The sequence below is a fragment of the Podarcis bocagei genome (assembly GCF_964188305.1).
Source record: "Podarcis bocagei genome assembly, chromosome: 5".
In the NCBI taxonomy this organism is placed as follows: Eukaryota; Metazoa; Chordata; class Lepidosauria; order Squamata; family Lacertidae; genus Podarcis; species Podarcis bocagei.
In genome coordinates, this window is record NC_138129.1 from 24191517 (window position 1) to 24213309 (window position 21793).

General features: G+C 41.2%; 2 protein-coding genes and 1 long non-coding RNA gene across 4 annotated transcripts in view; 1 reads left to right on the forward strand and 2 right to left on the reverse strand.

The window, feature by feature from the left end:
• The window catches only part of LOC308588379, a 289543-nt gene extending 282714 nt beyond the window's left edge, over positions 1–6829 (reverse strand). Inside the window, exon 1 of the long non-coding RNA XR_014008677.1 lies at positions 6495–6829. This is a non-coding gene — a long non-coding RNA (uncharacterized lncRNA). The remainder of the gene's footprint in view (positions 1–6494) is intronic.
• Positions 1–21793, forward strand: part of STK4 (serine/threonine kinase 4) — a 62319-nt gene that overhangs the window by 39451 nt on the left and 1075 nt on the right. The gene's annotated exons all lie outside the window — the stretch shown is intronic.
• KCNS1 (potassium voltage-gated channel modifier subfamily S member 1) overlaps positions 12171–21793 on the reverse strand; it is a 72386-nt gene continuing 62763 nt past the window's right edge. Inside the window, exon 5 of the mRNA XM_081196427.1 lies at positions 12171–13949. The gene's annotated coding sequence lies outside the window, so the exon portion shown is untranslated. The remainder of the gene's footprint in view (positions 13950–21793) is intronic.

The window sequence follows — 21793 nt, forward strand, 5'->3', positions numbered from 1 at the left end:
GTGATTAGCTCCATCTAAAGTTTGGGCAACATAGAAACAAGACTTTTCCACAGGCAAAGGGTCTTCACGGCCAAATCAGTAGCATTTATTTCATTCCACGTTTAATTTATATGCTACCTTTTTATATTACTACACACAAGGTGGTTTACAAGTTGAAAAAACGAGAAAGATCAATATGATCCAAACCAAAAATGTCATAATGGTAACATAACTTTAAAAGAAACAACTTACGGTACATAAAATAAAGTAATACTCAGCAATCCATTAGAATATAATAGTACACAATAAAATTAAAAATAAGCAAATGATAACTAAACAGAAATTCACTCTTAACAATTGCAATAAATAATTTCTAAACTATAATCAATAAAAATAGCAAGTCACATGGCAGAAAAATAACACAATACAACTTGAGAAGCAAAGACATACAACTTGTAAAATTACTGTTTTTTAAAATGTCCCTGAACTCCTCTCTTCCCAGCTGCTTCTGATGTTCCTAAAATCATAGTTTGGGAAAGACTCCTAATGCTGCAGGGTGGGTGGAGGCAGGTGGAAAAAGCCATTGCCTGATGGGCAGCGGTATTCACATAGTGGCTCAGTTTATGCTTTATAAACGATGGGTTTTATATTAGCGCAGAGTTTGGCCGAACTTGCCATGGCGCTTCTCATGTTGTTACTCCAGAACTAAATTTCCTTCTGTACATTGTAGCTTGCTCTTCATTAACCACGACAGCTTGCAATTTAAAACACACAATAGATGGGGTTCATAAAACCATTACAGTATGAAACCTTTCAATATATCAAATTGAAGTGCGCTGGCCACAGTTCTAATAATACAGCAAGCAAGACCCCATTAGTGACTGGCCTCATAACATCACCCCACCCCAGAAGCCTGTTTGAAGAGGCATTTATTCAACTCTTGCCATAAGCTAAACAGCAGCTCACACTGGAGGGTTTACTATTGAGAGATTCACATGTGAAGAATTCTGCTAGCAGATAGATGCATACACAAAAGTGAAGCATTCCTTTTAGTATACTAGGTATTTTATAGCTAAAAAACCAGTGATTTTGCTGTACGATATCTAAAGGAATTTCTGTCCCAACATTTCTCACTGGCAGATTATAGGGAGAAAAAACATAGTTTAGACACCTGCTATATTTGCATTTGGCTATCTATATTTAGACACTATATAAAAGCTTCACTATCGTGTGCATTTTTATTAATAACTTTGCATGGTAGCTTCGTATTTTAAACTAGAGGTGAATAGATAGATGTGTCTGGAGTATAGTTTGTGTTAGATTATACTGTTTATCAGTGGGACAGCTTTTAAAAATGAGTATGCTATGATGCATCCATAACTGAGGAGCTTTGTCTTCCTACATAATACTGAAATTTGAGAAACAGGAAGCTTGAGATAGGATGGGTCCTTTAACTAATATTAGACTTCCTCGTGAAGGTAGTTCTAAATCAAAACTTAGATGAAATGCATTGTGCAGAAATAGGATTGTCTCCAGTGTAGTGCTATTTTAAAGTCACTTAGTAATGTACCGGTACTTGTTCTGTTGGTGAACAGTTTGCTGCTTCCTTTGCATGAGCAGAAGCAACAAACTAGGACTCCTGGCTTAGCATTAAATCCAAACAGATCATGGTGGTTTTTCACCAATTGAATGAGCCATGATTGATAAACCAAGTACAGCCTTTTGCTTCAAATGGAAGCAAAAGAAATAGAGCAAATAGAGCAAAAGAAATCCATCGTCTTCAATTTGAACATAATTCTAACCCAGGATTGTGGTTTGTTGCTCATACGGATGTTACATCACTGGTTTACTGTGACATGTGAACACAGCTATTGACAGCTCTTCATTTCAGCTAGATTTTTGTAGTCTTATGCGGAATCAAGGCTGTGCTAACAGGAATAAAAAGATCAAAATTCTGTACCAAGGCAGTTCTAGCTATATGCCAAGAAAAGCAGATTTCTGCTATCCCTTTAAATTATGCAATTTGTATATCTTTGCTTTGACATTTGCATTTTTCTGCATTTGCTGATCATAACAGGGGATAAGGAATTTTCTGCCACTGAGGTACAACTTTCAATTTTTGAGATTACACCAGAACTAAAAAAAAAATAGGGCTTGGAAATGTGGTTTATCCAAGTTGTCAATCCTGTATGCACTTCCATTAAACTCAAGTGGCTTGTATAGGATTGGAAGTAATGAATTAAGATTACGAACACTGCTTTGGCATGATTAGTTCTTCATAAGGTAATATTGTTCTCCACGCCAACTCCAGTTCTTCTTTTGAGAGAAGATGTTATTTTGCTCGTTGCTGAATTCCAGCTGCAGACACACAACTGCTTCAAACTGCATCTCTGATATACATCAGGTTCCTCATATATGTATGTGCACCACAGAAACGCCGGGCTCCATTGCAACCCACAATGGGGGCACATCACTTTTAGATTTAGAAAATGCTTTCTGCCAGTGTTTGAAATTGGAAAAAGTCAGGTAGCTTAGGGCTTGAATTGTTTTCAGTACCTACTGCCAAGGATGATTATTTTCCCCTTCCATCCCTTTCCTTAACTAGGCATAAAAATCCCAGTTCATAAGACAGGCTCATCAGTCAAAAGTTTTTCTCTTCATAAACATGACACTGATCAGATTTGTAAAAGTTTTATGCCTTTATTGTTGCTACTGATGGTATAATTTTGTAGTGTTCAGCAGTTTTAGGATTATGAAGACTCTTTAAAACAAAGTTGCGTGCAGGATTCTAAAAGAATAAACTGAGAGACGGTTATATTATGAACATTCTGTTCTCTCTGTGTAGACTGATAAGCTGAATTCGGTAACCCCAAGCTTACACAGCACATCCTTTTGCTCAGTGGGATCATCAGTCCAATATATTCTCCTGCAGGTTTGATGGAAATGAGAGTGAATTGGATGGAGGGGTCAAAGAATCACTTGCTGCTTGTGAGATAGAGAAATAGGCCTGGGTTGTGTGTGGGAGATATGGTAGCAAGACCTGACAGCGGTTCAGGGCTCCGACTTGACCTTGGTGAACCTGGCTTCCAAATGCCGTTATTGAGTAACAGTGCCATTGAAGCAAGATGGAACTTTGGGATTTTGTTCTGAGGGGATACAACAGCGAACATTCCAAGCACAAAGCAATGAACCACTGAGTTTGCTTTTTGTTTTCCTTCCCAATCAATCATTGGTTTTGCTAAACAAAAATTAAATGTAAAAACTCATTTGGGGGGGATTCAAACTCACCATATTTGAATGCCGCTTTTTCTTCTAAGGAACCTCAGCAGTGTTCATTATAGTATATTGTTCCTCACAACAGCTTGCGAGGCCGGTTGGAGTGAGAGATAACACTTGACCGTTCTTGCATTGGCTCTCCATTAAAAATAAGTTGATCTCATAAGAGGCCTAGAAGAGCATCACTTCATCTTGTGTTCTGGACCATGATTGTGAGTTAGACCTATTTCTGGAACCACTGTCAGGATAAAAGCTAGCTGGGCATTCCCAGAATGCAATAATATGCAATACCAGTAAGCCATAACTTTAAATGTTTGGGCGAGTAGACCTATGTACTTTCCTTAGGTACCCAGGAAGCTGCCTGATACCACTTCAGACTATTTGTCCACCTATCCCAGAATTCTCTACTCTTACATGTAGAAGCTTTCCAAGGGCTCAGGCAGGGATCTTTCCCATCATCTTCTACCTGATTCCATGTTGACTGGAGATGTCATGGGTTAAACCTGAGACATTATGCAGTCAAAGCATGTGCTTTGTCTCATGCAGAGCCTGTCAGCACTATGAGGAGCTGCAGCCGTCACAATGCGGGTGCAAAAGATTATGCTTGTTTGTGCTTGTAGAGCTGGTGGCATGTTGTAGGAAAATGCTCAAACTGAAATTTCATAGAAGAGAAACCATAAGTTAACAGACAAAACACTGTAATGAGGGCTGAATGTTAGAGCGAAAAGTGCCAAGACAAGGAGCAAATGAAGACATTATCATTTTGGACATACTCCGAACAAATGTGTTCAGTCTAATCTAAGGCTTCATTAATCCTTTCTTAGTTCTTATTTGTTCAAAAGGGCCTGGCTTCTCTTTTGTTGCCTGCCTTGCACACAATTGTTAATGAGTGCCAAATCTTTGAACAAATTAATGTAATCAAATTCAGTAAAGTCATCCCATGAGTCTGGTGCTTTTCTTTTCTTTTTTCCCCCTCCTGAAGAGGATTGATTCATAGGCTCTCAAAAGCTCAACATAGTTGATGAGTCAGTAAATCAGTATTACATGGTTTCTCATCAGTTGTGAGTCCTGTAGAACAGGGATGGACAAGCCATTGCCCTCCAGTTCCTTGCTCAGCTACAAATCCCATTGTCCCTGACACCATTGGCTATGCTAACAGGATAATGGGAGTTGTAGTTCAAAAACACCTTGGGGGGGCAATAGGTTCCCCATCTCTGCTTTAGAAGAAATACAATGTTTTCAGCATTATATCAGTTAAGTGGTTTGTGAATAGCACTTTGTCAACTTCTCTGTTAAAAATGTATGTTTCAACATCACTTGATGATGATGATGATGATGATTACTTGCCTTTCACCCCAAGGTGGGTCACAACAATCTGAAATAAAACATAAAAAACCAGTTTAAAACAAATTGGAATCACAAGAGTAGGTCTAGTCCTAAAAATACATATCTCAAATGTCAAAGGGTAAAGAGCTGCATCTTCAGCTTACAATAAAAATTGTGTAATGAAAGTGCTACAGAAACCTCTCTGGCTGGTCCTGAGTTTCTGAAGGCACTGGAACTACTAAGAGGACCCTGCTGTATTTTGGACCAGCCCTATAAATTTTTATTTGTATTTTTGCATTATTTTACATGCTGGTCTCCTTTCTCTGATGCAAATATGCTGCATGGACTGCTTTTGATGCTTTTTCTTTTGAACTAAATAAGCAGAGTGCTATGCTCAAATGCTGTGGTTTGAAAGAAAAATATGCCTAAAACTCTTGCTTTGTGCGTTTTATACATGTGTGACCTTCAAGCATAGAAAGTTGATTTATTGCTCTGTCGGGCTTTTAAGTGTCCTGCTTGCTAAAATAGGGGAAAGAGTAATAATTTTTAAGGAGAAAATATATTGTCATAAAACTGCAGAGGTCTGCCATGGTGTAAGCACTTTTAAGCATCATCTCCAGCAAATAAATATCTGCTTGCAGAAAGGTGTGTGTGTGTGTGTGTTTCTGTTTCTTTGTGTTGGTTCAGAGAAATTGACCTTCACTTGTCTTGTAATTCAGTTATAGGGAAGTGGGGGGGGGGAGAGATGCCTTGTCCTTTGTGTATTATTGGATTAAGACATCAGAGCCTTTTGATGTCCTTTTTAAGATTTAGGAGATGAAATGTTTGTAACTGACGGCTGTGTGGAGGAAGACAGTTGAGACACCTTGACATTTCCTTCCTTTCAATCAAGTCTGCATAGAATTTAAGTTGTCAGAGGTGCCTGGCACATTAGCCCTTTATTTGACTGGTTTGGATGTATATCCCCTGCTTCCTAAACCATGAGTTATGAAGCCAGGAGTGAGTGTTGTGGCTGCATTCTTTTCCCTTCCCATGCATGCCAGCTTTGTTGTGATGACCCTGATTTGTTTTTAAGCCGGAGTTCCCAGTTACATCCAAAAATGGTTCAGTGGTGTAATGACTAACCAGGATAAACTTAATATGAATTGCATTAAAATGTGGACAGCCCAGAATTAAGTGGCTTGGTTCAGGCACACAATCCCATTTATTTCAGTGGTAGGCAATATGGTACCTTCCCGATCAGGGTTTCCCAAACTTGGATCTCCAGCTGCTGTTGGGACTACAAATCCCATCATCCCTAGCTACCAGGACCAGTGGTCGGGTCAGGGATAATGGGAGTTGTAGTCTAAAAACAGCTAGAAACCCTGCTCCAGATCTTGTTGCAGTCCAACTCTCATCAGCCCTAGCCACTGTGGTCAGCTGTCAGGAATGAGGTGAGCTGGAGCCCAGAAATGTTTGAAGAGCACCGTGTTAATTTTATTAAATGTTGTTTGTACAATTCAGTGTACAAACAACACCATTTTACAATTCTCCCAACAAATTGGCCATTATCTCGATTAGAATATGCTAAAAATAGAGCTGAATAAAAATCAGCACGGGACTGAGGGAAGTTGTAGACTAAAATGTCTGGAGAGCACCAGGCTGCCTATAGTTGTCAGGTAAAAACATTGTTGTTAAAATGCCCGTATGACTGTGGTGGGTATTAAGGCCATGCTTGGACCAAATCCTTGGACCAAAGGCTTATTAAGCCAGGATTTGCGTTAGTTGGCTATATTCATCGGCAGTGCTGTGAGCTGATGTTTTGAATGCAGGGAAAGTGTTTTAAGCTCTCTTTCTCTCAGTGTAGTTTTATCTGCCAATTACTGCTGATGTGTTTACTAATTATTTTTTAATTAAATTTGTTTTAATAGTACCGTATTTTTCGCTCTATAAGACGCACCAGACCACAAGACGCACCTAGTTTTTGGAGGAGAAAAACAAGGAAAAAAATATTCTGAATCCCAGAAGCCAGAACAGCAAGAGGGATCGCTGTGCAGTGAAAGCAGCAATCCCTCTTGCTGTTCTGGCTTCTGGGATAGCTGCACAGCCTGCATTCGCTCCATAAGATGCACACACATTTCCCCTTACTTTTTAGGAGAGAAAAAGTGAGTCTTATAGAGCAAAAAATACGGTATTTGTTTTTAATGGCAGGGTGCAGAATCCCCCTTTCCTTGGTGCAGAATTTGATTGCCTGGATTGCAGGCTTAACATTTTTCATGCAGAAGTTATAAAGTCCTGGACAACTGTGTTCTGATCTGAAGCTATTTCAAAATGTACTGCAATTTTTAATCATTCACTCTGGGTTGAATTTAACTCACATTTTACGTGTAAATGTCTATTCATTGCTGCCAACTCTTATATGGGAATGCATTGAAGAACTCCTAAGGGATTTAAGCGCTATTGAAGTAGAATTCTTCAGAAGTAGTCAGGGATGCTGCTGTCGCTGATGGAGAACAGCAAGCCTTTCTCCCATTATATAGCTCCTACCTACGCTCTCAGTGTGGGTGTCCTATTTGCATAATCATCTAGACAGTGTTCTCTAAACCACACGGATAAATATACAAATCTCTTTAATCCAGGTACCACAATTCCTGTGGTGTTATCCTCTTTCAGGAGTCTGTCACAAGCCTAATAATGCCCACCGTGTTTCTCTGCAAAAAGCAAAGAGGATGAAAGCATAAAACTATGATGAGGCATCAAAATATTTTTCATTTCTGTTGTATTTAATTTTGCTCTCCCATTTTTCTAAGCAACATGTCTCCTTCTGAAAATGCAGCGGGTGCCAAGCAAATCCCAGCTCTGCTAACAGGTTGAATGCAAACACTCCCCACTTCCATTTAACCTCATTTCCGTGGCTCATTGCTGCTGCTGGATCAGCCTGTGAAGAGTTAACTTCCTTGGCCCAGAGGTTGAGGGATAGTGCTGGTAGCTTAAGTGCGGATAAAATGGCTGTTCTTGCCAGAGGTGTGTAGTTGAGGGCATTTCCATTCAGGCTTACATTCAAGGTGAAAATGCATGTTAGTAGCAGCAGCCTGTGTGAATTTATTATGCACACACAGGACTAGAAATGGAGGAAGGATTTGTTCATTCCCGTCTTTTTTTCAGCTGATTGACCTAATTTGATGGTCCTGAAAATGCTTGCAGATTGGTACACAGTTCTCAATTGGATTGTGCTCTTTTCTAGGTTTTGCATTTTAGTTTTAGTGTGCAAAAAAGTATGTACAAAAATATAAATGCACATTGAAAAATATGTATTGGGGGGTGCATATAATCTATACAATTTACATAAGAAATTCTCATGCGTTCTTAAAAAAAATCCCCATAGAACAAGAGGAACAAATCTATAACTGAGTGCCAATGAAAACTATACAGGATGGTATTAGACTGTTTGGACATCCTTACTTAAAACATTGGTGGCCGATCCTTTTGGCAAATAGTGCAAAGTACAGTACATGGGCAGTTCTTTCTCAGCTCCCCAAATGATCTTGGTAGATTTTCTTCTAACTTACTAAGCTGTGGCACAGGCAGCACTGGAGGAGGCAGGGATGTAGATCTGGTTTTATCCCATAGCCCAAGCCTCGGCCCTTCCTGCTCCTGTTCAGATGTGTCATAGGTTGGCCACCTGAGAACCCAACATACCTCAAAAAGCCCTTAGATAAGAGTGTAACTTCTTAGTGATGGAGCAGGGCCTACTTAACGTGTTAATGGCCTACATTTTCTACTGTTATCATGGGTAGCCAAATCTTTTCCAGCTTTTCAGAGGAGCCGGAAAACAAATAACCTGAGAAACTTCAACTCAGAATGCTGATTGGAGCCCATACTGCTAGTAAAAAGAGACAAAAGGGTGGCGCTGTGGTTTAAACCACTGAGCCTCTTGGGCTTGCCGATCAGAAGGTCGGTGATTCGAATCCCTGTGACGGAGTGAGCTCCCGTTGCTCTGTCCCAGCTCCTGCCAACCTAGCAGTTTGAAAGCACACCAGTGCAAGTAGTTGAATAGGTACTGCTGTAGTGGGAAGGTAAACGGCGTTTCCATGCATTCTGGCTTACGTCACGATGTTCCATTGCACCAGAAGCGGTTTAGTCATGCTGGCCACATGATCCAGAAAGCTGTGGACAAACACTGGGTCCCTCAGCCTGAAAGCGAGGTGAGTGCCACACCCCATAGTTGCCTTCGACTGAACTTAATTGTTCCAGGAGTCCTTTACTTTTACCTTTATACTGTTAGTTCATGCTGAATGAATGAAGCAGTGGGCTTAAGAGTAGGACTGGAAGGAATAGCAGCCAAGCTCATTGATTCCTTTAACAGTGCTTAAAACTAGATCCACAGTTGTGTTGAAAATGATCCAGTCTATTCATTGGTGAAGAAATTTGGGATGACGGAAAGGATTCTTCAAATTTTCTCTAGGGAGCCTGAAACTCTCCCAACAATTGGAGCAAGTGCATTGCGGGGGGCACTCTATTTTTTGCCAGATAAACTATTGTCAGCTTGAAGTAAGCTTTTTAAAATATTTATGGACCACTTTGTCTGATGGATGTGCAATGGGTTACATCACTTTCATTGACTTATCCATAGGAATCATAAGCTCAATTCTGTTAAAATAGGTTGTTTGTTGTTGTTTAGTCGTGTCCGACTCTTTGTGACCCCATGGACTAGAGCGCGCCAGGCACTCCTGTCTTTCACTGCCTCCCGCAGTTTGGTCAAACTCATGCTGGTAGCTTCAAGAACACTGTCCAGCCATCCCGTCCTCTGTCGTCCCCTTCTCCATCTGCCCTCAATCTTTCCCAACATCAGGGTCTTTTCCAGGGAGTCTTCTCTTCTCATGAGGTGGCCAAAGTATTGGAGCCTCAGCTTCAGGATCTTCCTCAGCTTCAGGAACCCTCCAGTGAGGTTAAAATAGGTGGGGAGGGTTAAATAACAGGCACGAGGCAATTCTGCCTCTGAATTGCTTGGCACGTGGCAATGTAACTTGCTAGACATAACCTGGGATTCCATTAGGAATCACATAGATTCAAATGAATTACTGCAGCTGCAAGGGCTAGAAACATGCAATATGGGGGTTCTCAGGCTGTTGAATTGTTTCAATTCACAAGCTGAATTATGTCACATTTATACCGAATTGCCAGATATGCCCAGCATGGTTGATTATGTTTATAGCTTTTAAGTCAGTTTTCTAATTGAGGAATCTTTATTGGCTTCCAAAGCACCTTTAAAATGGCCAGCATAAAAAGATAAAGGTTGATTGCTCCTCCGCATGAAACATTTAAAGTGCTTATAAGTACCTAATGAATACTGTCAACCATGGTTGCCAGAAAACCTGTATCACTTTAGTTAGTTGCTCCAAACACCTACTAGTGCTTATTTACAACGCTTCTCAGGAAGTTTTGAGAAAAACTCTAAAATTAAAACAAAGTAAAGAGACCAAAACAAGCATTTGTATTGTTAAAAGCTATTTCATAGTAACTACATAATAACTGGCATTATAGTTATTTTATATACTGTTTATAAAATGTTGGTTTTGCTTACTAGAGTTGCCACATTTGAAACAGTGAAAATCCGGGACATTTTGCCAATTTATGCCCTGACACTGCTACCGGCAGTATACCAGATATGTCTGGGAAATGCCAGGCGTGTGCCAACCCTATTTGAACCCATCTGAGACTTGCAACTGAAGCTAGGGTTCAGGAGTGTGTTGTGGGACTATGCAAGTCCTTTCCTTATGTGTGATTTCTTTCTATCCCGTTCTACCCACTTCTTTTGGCTGATTGTTTTTACATAAACCATCAGCAATCTGGATTAAAAACTGGGTCCTAAAAGAGAGTTTAGGCGCATTGCTGATTTCAGTTTAATGTTGGGGCCCCATCTGGTTGGCATCTGTCTGTCTCGGAAGACAATGGAGTAGTGCGCCCTTGGGGGTGAGGCCAGACTATTGGCAGGTTGCAGCAACTACTGTGGCTGTAGAGACCAATGCGGGAGAGACATGCTTTGTTGTTGCTGGGGCAGATGAAGACATCCAGCTGCTCTGCTACAGATGCACCGGGACGTTTCTTCTCCCCGTGCTCCTTCCTAATGGTCATTTCTCTTCTGGTCACTGCTGTTGGTACATGATTTGACTGTCTGTCTCCAGGCACTGTGATTATCTGCAAGAGATTCCCACCGGGTGGGGTTGATGTTGCCAGCTTTCATGTCCCATTTGCAGACATCTTCATAACACAGAGCTGGTCTGCCAATTGGCCTGGTGCCAGAAGCCAGCTCCCCTTTTAAGGCAGCATCACATCACTTCAAACAGTCATGGCTTCCCCTAAAGAACCCCGGGGACTGTGGCTTGTTACGGGTGCTGAGGTGTTAGGAGACCCCTATAGACCCCTATTCCCCTCACAGAGCTACAATTCCCAGAATTGCCTGGGAAGAGGGATTGATTGCTCAACCTCTTTGAGTATTGTAACTGTGAGGGGACTAGGGGTCTCCGAACAACTCTCAGCTTTTCTGAGCACAGCCTTAATATCTGTGCTAAATGACCTTCTCTGTTGGAGAGAGGGAGAGAAATTGATCAGCAAGAGAAAATCGCATTTGCAATAGCAAATTGCATACTTGTGCTGTGTGTATCTGTCCCCCTCCCCTGACACCCAGTAAGAAATATGCTATGTGCAAGGAGGGCTCTCCCTTGTTGCCCACCAGGAAAAGGCCTTTGTAGGGAGTACTCAGAGTCCTCCCCTCTGCCCCAGTATATACGTCACATACTTGAGATCCCTCCCTTTATTTAAGTAGCAGGAAGACATCAGAACAGTTGAGTTGCCTCTAGGGTACCATGTGTACATTCCTGGTTTGGTAGACTTTTTGTTTTCTATGAGAACCGCCACGCACTCTCAACCATATTAGGTAATGCATATTATGAGTTCAGCTGAACAGATCCTAAACCTGTTCCCATCCTGTTTTGCTAATGTGTAAAAGTCCCCTGGGTCTTCTTAAGTGTGTCTCTTATTCCTTGTTAAGGGAGCTGTGGTTTAGAGCAAAATGGTTCCCCTCCACCACTTTCGAACATCCTGAACCAAAATCCAACATGCAAGCTGTTAAGAATTGTGTTGCATGCTGTAGCCCACAGTGAACCTAAATAATTAAGTTGCATTAAAAGCAGAAGCTTGTTCTAAGGTTTTTATTTTTCGCTTCCTCTGAAAGATTAATAAAATCCTGTGTTGTAAATTTACAGGAATTTCCTCACAGCCATTGGCATAGCTTTATGCTTCTCTCCCCACAACCCAAGAAAAATTATACACAAAAGTATATATCAAACTTCTGAGACCTGGTGTTTGCTGTTTCAGTATCTTTTAATAGCTTTGCTTATCTTGAAAAAGTGTTGACTTCTTTGTCTGCCTCTGAAAGTTAGAAAGTGAGAACATTTCTATGTTGCCCCTTGGGGGGGAGGGGCTCAAGGCAGTGTAAACAATAAGATTATATAAATGATAAATATATAAAATAACAATTAAACAATAAAGTTCAACAAAATGGATAAAACACATGACATATATCACTTGTTGTGCAAATGATCCCAGGTGAGCATTCCATAGATGGGAGCCAAAATTGAGAACGGGATGAAGAAGCTGTGACTCTTACCTGGTCATGCAGGAAAGATGACAGAGGACCATCATTATAGCAGGCAAAGCTGCTTCTTAGTGATCTTTCATTCTGTTACCGAACTTAGCTTAACACCAGATGAACTTTTGTTCCATGGAAAGTTATTTGAAAGCCATTGTTCTAGAATGGTTGCTAAGTCCTACAGAATAAGTAGGTGGTATAGGCCTATAGAAACAACTTGGATGCTAAGAAAATCAATGCCATCTTATATATATATATATATATATTCTTATAAGTGATGCTGACTGTGGGAAGAGGGACTGGGATGAGAACGGGATAGCTCAGCTGGTAGAATAGGAGACTTAATCTCAGGGTAATGGGTTCAAGCGAAAGATTCCTGCATTGTAGGAGGTTAGGCTAGATAATCCTTGTCGGCCCTTCCAGCTCTACAGTGCTATGATTCCAAAATCCAATTGCTATGAAACGTCAAGGGCTAGAACAAGACTGGGGTTGCTATGAAAGGGGACAAGAGGAAGGAGGTGAACTGTAGTGAGGAGCCTGGGAGAGGCATGCCTGTACTCGGCCAGCATAGCTAGTGGAAAGTGGAAGTTCATGCATCTTTTATTTGAAAGAGAACTTAAATGTATTGATTACAGAGCTCTCTCTTAGCTAAGGTTATTGAAGCAGAGGTGTTCGTAATCTTGTAACCAGAATACCTTCCACCCCATGGGGATGCCCAAGCTCTTAGCATACTATTTATACTGCCAGAAACTGAAATACAACCACTTCCAGGGTCAATACTGCCAGAAAGTGAAATATAACCACTTCCAGGGTCAAATCTGGCATCTTATTGCTACTTGCTCTGTATTGATTGTTGTGAAGGGGAGACTTGGACATACTGGGGTGTTGATTTTTATATAATGCTGCATACTTTCAAAACTGCTTGCTGAAGGTGTGGACCCTGAAGGCCAGTCCCTGTTGCTGAGTCCCAGGTCACTGCCATACCCAACCAAGTAGTGTGCATTCTGATGTGGGCAAGCTTCCTTCTCACTGTAACTTAACTGTGTGCACCTTGCCTGATGCATCAGTCACCATGCACAGTGTCAGATCTGTGGTGAAGTCATGGCTTGCCTACTTCCCATCACCTCTTGTTCAGAGGGAGCAGCAAAAGTGAGAGTACATGTCTTCTGCATTTACCCTTCAAATTCAAAGCATCAGAGAAGACTGGTGCCTGGAGAACTCTGCTGTACGTTCTTCGGTAGAAACAATGGGACAGACACACAGACCTGGAGAAAGAAGTGTTAGCCATGTCCAAAATTGCTTTGCAGTGAGCTTGCTTTGAGTCGGAGATGTTACGCTGGGGGCATTCTTAAGGCTTCAAAGGGAAAATGAGAACAAGACATCTCTCTGATTCTGCTTGACAAAATTGGTGATACTTTAAACACTCCATTTTTCTTTAATGTTTTTGTGATTCTCATACTTGGACTTTTATTTTATGCCTGATTCCTTCTATATTTCCTTTGGCTGCCACTTATACTTCATTTTGTCTTAACAGCGCCACCTGCTCCAACCTCATAGCCCATCCCCTAGGGAACCTCACAAAGTACCGTTGTAAACAATGCTGCTTTAGATGCTTATGCCTGGATTCTCAACAGAGCCATTTTGATTTAAGCTTCTTTTATTTCTGGGTGACACAGCTTCAATAAATGAGTTGTCTGAGCGTTCTCAAAGTGGTGCTGGTTTTCCTCAGTATACCACTCTAAAAAAGGCAGACAAAAAAGAACTGGTTAGTTCCGCAACTCCTAGTTGTGGTACATAATGTGTAAACTGTATTATCAGATACGTCAAGAGGCTATGCTGCTAGCATTTGATGAAAGAAGAGAGTTAGGTAATTCAAAAGATTCCTTCCTGATCCATATCTCTGCTGCTTCCGTGACGCAAGCAAATAATCAGTTTTCCCACTGATACACAAATCAAAGCTGACTTGAGGTTCCCTACAGAATTTAGATGGGTACATAAGCATTAAAAAGCTCTTGCCAATGATTGCAGCAAATTAAGCATAAAAAAGACACAGTGTTTTATAATAAGTACAACATATTTCCTGTTAACAGTTGCATTTCCCTACCATTGCCAACTTTGATGTCAGGTAAAGTGGATTGGCTACTGCTTTTTTCTCCTACCTGCACAGATTTTGTAATCTGTCTATATCATTCTGTTAGGTGGAATGTAAATTGAGTGGTTAATATGCATAACAGCACATTGTGCACCTTCACCAGACCTCATGGAGAATGTGCTCATAATCCAACTGTTAAGAGGGAATTGTGTGTGTTTCCCAGCCAATATGCATAATCCCCAGTAGGCTTTTGGGAATGTGCATATTATGACTGCAGTTTGTGCAGATTCTGTCCCACTGCTTAATCTTATGTGGCCCAGTGATCAACTGAGTGAGGCTCCATAAAAATAACTTTTGTCTGCAGTCCAACCTCCATTTCTCCACTCTAAGCTGTTCCCCTGTCAACTGAGCAGTTAAAGGAAAGCAGGGAGAGTTATGTATGCTGCCTTGAACTCCCTGCAGGAAAGGTGGGATATGTGTATTCATTTTTTTGCAGCAAGCCTTTAAAAAACGTATTCCACAAGTAAGAGCCCTGTGGAATTGGCAACCTTGCAAGTCACTTTGGTGATTTTCTGCTCTCATATATTTGACTATAGAAAGTAAAACATTTGTGTTTATGCACTCTTACTCTGTTGCACGTACATCTGTTTTGTTGCCCTTGAATCATGTAACCTACATGTAAAATATGAATAATGTCGTGAATCTGAAAATCTCATTTCTTACTCAACAGACATCATGCACAAAGGTTTTGAATTAGATGAGAAGACTTCTATTAAATTTTTAAGAGAATCAAAGTACCCTCTTTCTGTTTGAGATAAAGCACTTCAGTATTAATCATTCTGGACTGGATGATGGACAATTAGTCATCCCAGATTCCAAATGATGTGAAGTGTATCATTCACTTAATAGAAGTCTGGGACTGTATGATTAAAAATAGTTCTGCATTTTCTGACATTTGACACTGCTTTGCACTGTTCCACGCTACTGGTCTGCCTTTGCCCAAAGTTGGCAACTGACTTGCAGTGGCTCCGAAGACTTTCAGTCTGAGATGAGTCTTTTTCTGCTTTCCCACACCATGTAGTCCTGCAAGGCCCATCCAGTGCTTGCTGCACTATGTGCTGCCTGCTTCATGGAAAAGAATTCACTGCTATAATTTGCTCCATTTTAAAAGGGCATGTGTACTGTGAAATGATGGAAGTATTGCTGGTGGAAAGTAGGGAATGAATGAGTCCCTTCATCTTGAAAAAGGGATACAGCAGCATCTCCACACGACAACAAGCAGCAAAATGCCCATCCAGCAAAAAGTAAAACAAAAGCACTGTGCTGAATAATGGGGATCGTTGTGGAGTTTCATCTCTGTAGCGATCCTTGTGCAATCACTTCCCACGTGGCAATATAATTAAAAGTAATGGTGGAAGACAAAACTGCCACAAACATCATCTTCAGAAGAGCACAGAGCAAGTGCTTCACTTTTAAATGGCACCACCAGGCAAAGTGTGGTTTGTTTACACAGTCAAGAGTCATAGAGGGTTGTCTAGTCTAACCTCCTTTTGACTAAAAAGCATCCATGACAAGTGGGCATCCAACATCTGCTTAGAAAGTGAAGGGGAGCCAACCTTCCGGGGGAGTCTGTTCCACTTTGGATGCTACTGTCCCAGACCTGTTATCCTGAGACAACAGCCGCATTGCACACCCAGCTGAAATAACTTAACCTGCTAGGTTAATCTCTCTCTGCCCATAAGGCACTTGACAGGACTCTGTTTTTGCAGTACCAGACAGACACATAAAAATAAGAAGCTTTTCTAGCTTCTGATAGACCAATGTACATGGGGGTTGGGGTGTGCAGTCTTTATTTACATAAACCAGGAATTCCAGAGTTTTCATTCTGGACTTATTGGGTCACTCCATGGACTTATCTATGAAGTTGTAAACAAATGACTTTGCCAATGTTTAGTCTAGGATTTAGAACTTTATTTTAAATGGTATGTTTGGAAATGTCAGAGCCATTCAGCATGGTTCTGGAGAGGCCTGCAAATGTTCTCTTTCCAGCTATACTTGTCTTGGCCACAGGTCATTGCTCTGCTACTTTACCAAAGCCCCACAAATGCATAGGCATTGGATTACTTTGTGCATGTGTTAACCTTTTCTGAGCAGTTAAGGGCCCTGAAATGGGAAATGATTTCCTATCTTTGGCTTATATTATAGCAAGTCTCTTCCTGGAAATTGAAATCTGCCCATTCCATCTTGCGGCAACAACCATGTAGCTGTTATAAAATGGTCTCCAGAGGTCAAAAGAGGGGCGCAGTGCTATAAAGTTGTTGAGCAATGTGCCCTTGAGAGTATGAACTGTGACTAATGTGTCTGCTTTGCTGTGTTATGTATTCCCCTTCACTGTTCCAGTTTCATTTAGATTCAGTAAAGCTCAGTGTTCTACTGGCACGTTATTGTGACAGATGAAAGACTATTTTAAATCAAGAAAGAAAATTGACATAGACTACCTGGGTCAAAATCTCAAGGTTTCAAGGATGTTTCTTATGTGTTTGGTTCAAATAAAAATAAAAATACATGCTGTAGAACTCCCCTTCTGGGCCAAGGGGATTTCAAGATCACACTTTACCTTGTTCTCTAAGGCTGTGTTCTTCAGCCTTTGGTCCAAAGATGATGACTACAACCCAGATGCTCTGCAGGCATGCTTGCACAATTGTGTCCTTCTGTCCCCTTCTTTTCAAACTTATGGGAAAGTGTAGTGATGTCCATAAGCATGCAGAGTTTGCATTGCCCTACCCTGTATTTCTATAGCATTCTGTACATAGGCTGCAGAATAGGCAGAAATGGATTGTTTTGAGACTGATGTGTTTAAGTGGAGGCATGTTAATGGCCCACATTACTGCTTAAAATGTATTAGAATCCAATTTCTCAGACTCCCTGCTTGACTTGACCAACTGGGCTCTTAAACCTTTTATTTAATGACACTTGCCCCCCGCCTTCCAGGCTTCACCTCAGTTGTTGTATTCATTTGAGCACATATGGTAATAGCAAAGAAATTATAAAAATTAAAGTAACAATATGGTGTTGGGTTGATCAAACATTGATAATAGCAAGAGTGTTGAGGAGAGCTAGCTCAAGAGGAAATGGAACAAGTTCAATTTTGAGTGCAGTACTAAGAAGTATCTGCAAACAGAATGCACATAACGCCTGAAAGATAATCTCCTAATGTACTAATTTAGTGACGTTTAGTGTTGTGGCTCCTACCTTTTGGAATTCCCTCCCCTTGAATATTAGACAAACACCATTTCTGTTATCTTTTTGGCACCTAACTTGAGCACCTTCCTCCTTCAACAAGCCTTTTAACTTGAGGTCTTTCCTAGTCTGCATCTGTACTGGAATGGTTTTTAAAATGTTTTAATCACTGCTTCCTTGTCGCCCTGGGCTCCTTTGGGAGGGAGGGCAAGATGCAAATAAATAGCACAAATAACACAGAGAGAATGCACAAACAGAAATGCAAAGGATTTTCATGGGTTCATTTATTTCGCGCTTTGAAATAGTGGGGTTATAAGTCAGTCGCAGAATGCAGTGGAGATGAATTGTGGGATGGGGCTGCCTTTTGTATCAGGATAACCACCCTTATCAGGTAAACTGTGCTATTTCCAAGATTGCAAAGTGCTACCCTTCACACAGGTGAGAGGGGTATCTCTGTAGCACGTAAAAGCCCTATTCCCCTCCCCTCTAGCATGCGTTTTCCTGGGCTGTTAAAGGAACTTGTTGGTCTATATCAGGCATGTGTCCAAAGTCCGTTTTGGGGGCCTAATCCGGCCCACCGGTCAATTTAATCCGGCCCCCGTGGCAGTATATGTCCTGGGGTAAAATCCGAAAAAAAGCTCAACAACATTGGTCGGCCCTCACACATGTTCACTTCATTAAATCTGGCCCTCTTTGAAAAAAGTTTGGGCACCCATGGTCTATATGCACCTCCCAAATGACTGTCCACCAGCAGCCATCTGACAGTCAAGGAGCCTAAGGTTGGAGCATGCAGGTATGGTGGGCATAAATATGCCAAGGTTGGGAGGGGGAGAAAAACAATTATCATCACTTATGATGATAGATCGTAATTCTTTAGATCCTAAAGGCATAAGATTCCCTCTTCTCATGCAGGCACTATAGCTAACATAAGGAAGGGTTGTGCCCTCCCAACCTATTTTTATTTTGTCTTTCCATATCTATTAAAAAGTACTAATTGGCAGACGTGCCTTAATACACACAGGGAGAGGATATTGGACCTCCTGCCCTTTAGCTTGCGGTGTATTTTTGGATACTTTTGACACACAGTCACTGCCAAAAGCTTCAAGGGCGTACTCAATTGATCTAAACTTTACTCATGAACGGTGCTAACTGCAATAGCCACACTCTTGTTTCTGAGCATGTAGACAGTCTGTCTCCCCTTAAGCAGCAGTGTGAGCATTTATAGAAAGTATTAATTTTGAGGATTTGTATACTGAATTATTTTACTTTTTGTGTTTAATGTCAGTTGGAGTGCTGTAAGAGTCTGTCTTGTCTTCTGAAATGATATAACCAAGTATCAAATCCATATTTTATCATTCTTTAACATGGGATTTAAAATCTCGCTCCAAAGTGCAATGTAGTTTTTTACCCGGAATAATAAAATTGCATCCTTTAAAAATGTTTTTAAAACATGCAATAAAACTAGATAGAACTAAATAGAACTAAACATGCAATAAAACATGCATATATTCCCCCCCCAGGCAATTGTAATATCACTAGTTCTCATGACCATTGTATTATAGACTAAACAAGAATAATTTTTCTTACACTAAATGGGTTGGTTGTTATTTTGTTAAATTTCTGTGTGTGCATAAATGCTGGGTGGGGAATCCATGGCCTTCCAGATGTTGCTAAACTACAACTCCCATGAGCCCCAGTTAACATGACCATTGACCTGAGATGATGGGAGTTGTAGTTCAGCAACATCTGGAGGATGGTGTGTTCAGTATCCCCTGCTGCAGAACCAACATTAGTAGAAGCCATGTAGCTGTTGGAAGAACAATCACACTTGTTGTCCGTGTAGAGCTGGCTTCTTTGTTGGCAGTGGGAAAGTTACTGCATAGTATGGATTATATATTGGTGCAGAAATAGCATGGGTAGTGACAAAGCTACCTGATAACTTCGCAGCTATCCAGAATTGTTTGGGGAAGGACATTGATTTTATCAGGTATTCAAGGTATATACACCATTGAGAAACTAACCTAAATAATGTGATTATTGGTGTGTGGAGTGGTACAAAAGGTATACTTAAAACAGAGAAGGGCTGGTTGTGCAGTGAAAATGTGGAGAGTGAAATCTCCCCCACTCCTTGTGCTTGGAACCTTTGACACACGTCCGTGTTCAGGGCAATCAGTTAAATAGTCTCCCTTCTCCTCTTACCTGTCACTGAGAGCCAGAGTGCTGTACTGGCTAGAGTGTTGAACTTGGAACAGGAGGACATGGGATCAAATTCTACTCAACTGCAAAGCACACTAGGTCTCCATGCCCTGCCCCTTCCTCCCCTGACCTGTCACATGTTGAGTGCAAAGCTCTGCATCTTCAGCTCAACATGACTGGAATCCTTCTTCAAACCTATAGTAGTAGTAGTAGTAGTAGTAGTAATAATAATAATAATAATAATAATAGACTTTTATCTATATCCCAGCTGAAGCCAGGCTCAGAGCGGCTAACAACAGTAAAATAATACAGCATTCTAAAATCAATTCATTATAAAATCAGTTCAAATCAAATTGATGGCAACCATTGGGCTAGAGTTCTGTGAATTACCAAAGGAGGGGGTCAGGCTGTGCCTTGGCCAAATGCCTGGTGGAACAGCTCTGTCTTGCAGGCTCTGCGGAAAGATGTCAAATCCAGCAGGGCCCTAGTCTCTTGTGACAGAGCATTCCACCAGATCGGAGCCACATCCGAAAAAGCCCCGGCCCTGGTTGTACGCTGAATGTGCAAAGGCCAGGAAGGAGGGTGGGACTGGCATAAATGGGAGGCCTGGGGGTGGAACCAGAATGTGCCCCTTCTACAAAATGTGAGCCCTTACACATTCAAAAAAGGCTTCTTCCCATACATATACCACCAGTAAAAACTCTCAAGGCAGGATTCCTTTAAAATAGTACCCTGGCACAATAAATAAAAACTGGAAATATCTATCCTATGTCCTGAAACACTCAGGACGACAGCCTCTTAGAGATTCAGAAGAACTCTAAGGCTTGAAGAAAATTCTGTTAAACATCTGGTAGTCATTTAATGGTTAGGGCTGACTGATCTCTTTATATAGACCCTCAGCACTGAATTAATTTTGTCTGTCTTTACTGTTATACTTTATTATATTCTTTCAGCTCCTGAGGGCTGAACATTGAACAATCACCTTCTTTGAAACAGATGTTATACAATTAGCATAGAATTGTAGCAGGTCCCATACATCAACTTAAAGGGCTGTCAGCTAAAGCTGTGTTAATGTGCATGCATAATGCATCTGATGGGGGAAGTGCTCCCCCCCCCAATGAACAACTTCCTTACAAGATAGGCAAAAATCTGTGCCCTCTTGCTAAAGTACTTATTTCCCTTGTGCAGTAATACTCTATGCATTATTGAAAAGTTTTAAAGCGGTTGCTGGTGGTGGAGGAGGGGAGAAGACCTTACGTTGCAAATAATGACGATAATGAAATTCCACAAAGTCATGCTTCATTACTGTTTACAACTTTGGGGTGTCTTCTGTATGAGAGTACCCTGTAGAACCAGGAGGATTTAGAGCATGATCCACAATACTACTTTGCAGTGCTGATGTGATGAAACTCATTGCATCTCTGTGTTAACTAAGGCAAGCTTCAGACAAGGCTGCTAGATATTATACAGCCCAGAAGCCATGCACTGGTACTGTCTTGTTTCTGGTCTGAACTAATTGGAACAAGGCCAGGCACTGCTTAAAAGGAAACACCACCTCTCTCATTGGAGTCTTAACAGTTTCAGCCACCAGCTTGTTTGGTGATGAAAGATTGTATTCATTCCCTGCCATCTAATCTAGTAATCCCTGGGATTTTGATCCAAGCAGAAGATTGGGAACACCAAATTGGGCAAACAAATTATGTGGATGTCCACTACTTGGTAGCAAAAGGCATAGCTGATTTTTACTTGTGGTGGGAAATGGGTTGAGCATGAGACTCAACCCACATTGGGCAAAAGATTCCTGCATTGCAGGGGGTTGGACTAGATGACCCATGTGATCTTTTCCAACTCTACAGTTCTGTGAATCTCCATATATACAAAGACAGTGCTCAACATGGAGTCAAGTGAGATTTATTGTTGACGAAATGCTAATGAAAAATTGCTGCTGGTGATTCAGACTAGAGTGAGGGAGAGTGGATTTAAATCCCCACTCAAGCGTGGAGCTCACTTGAGGCCATTCGCTCTCACTTCCACGTGCCTCGCAGGATTGTGGG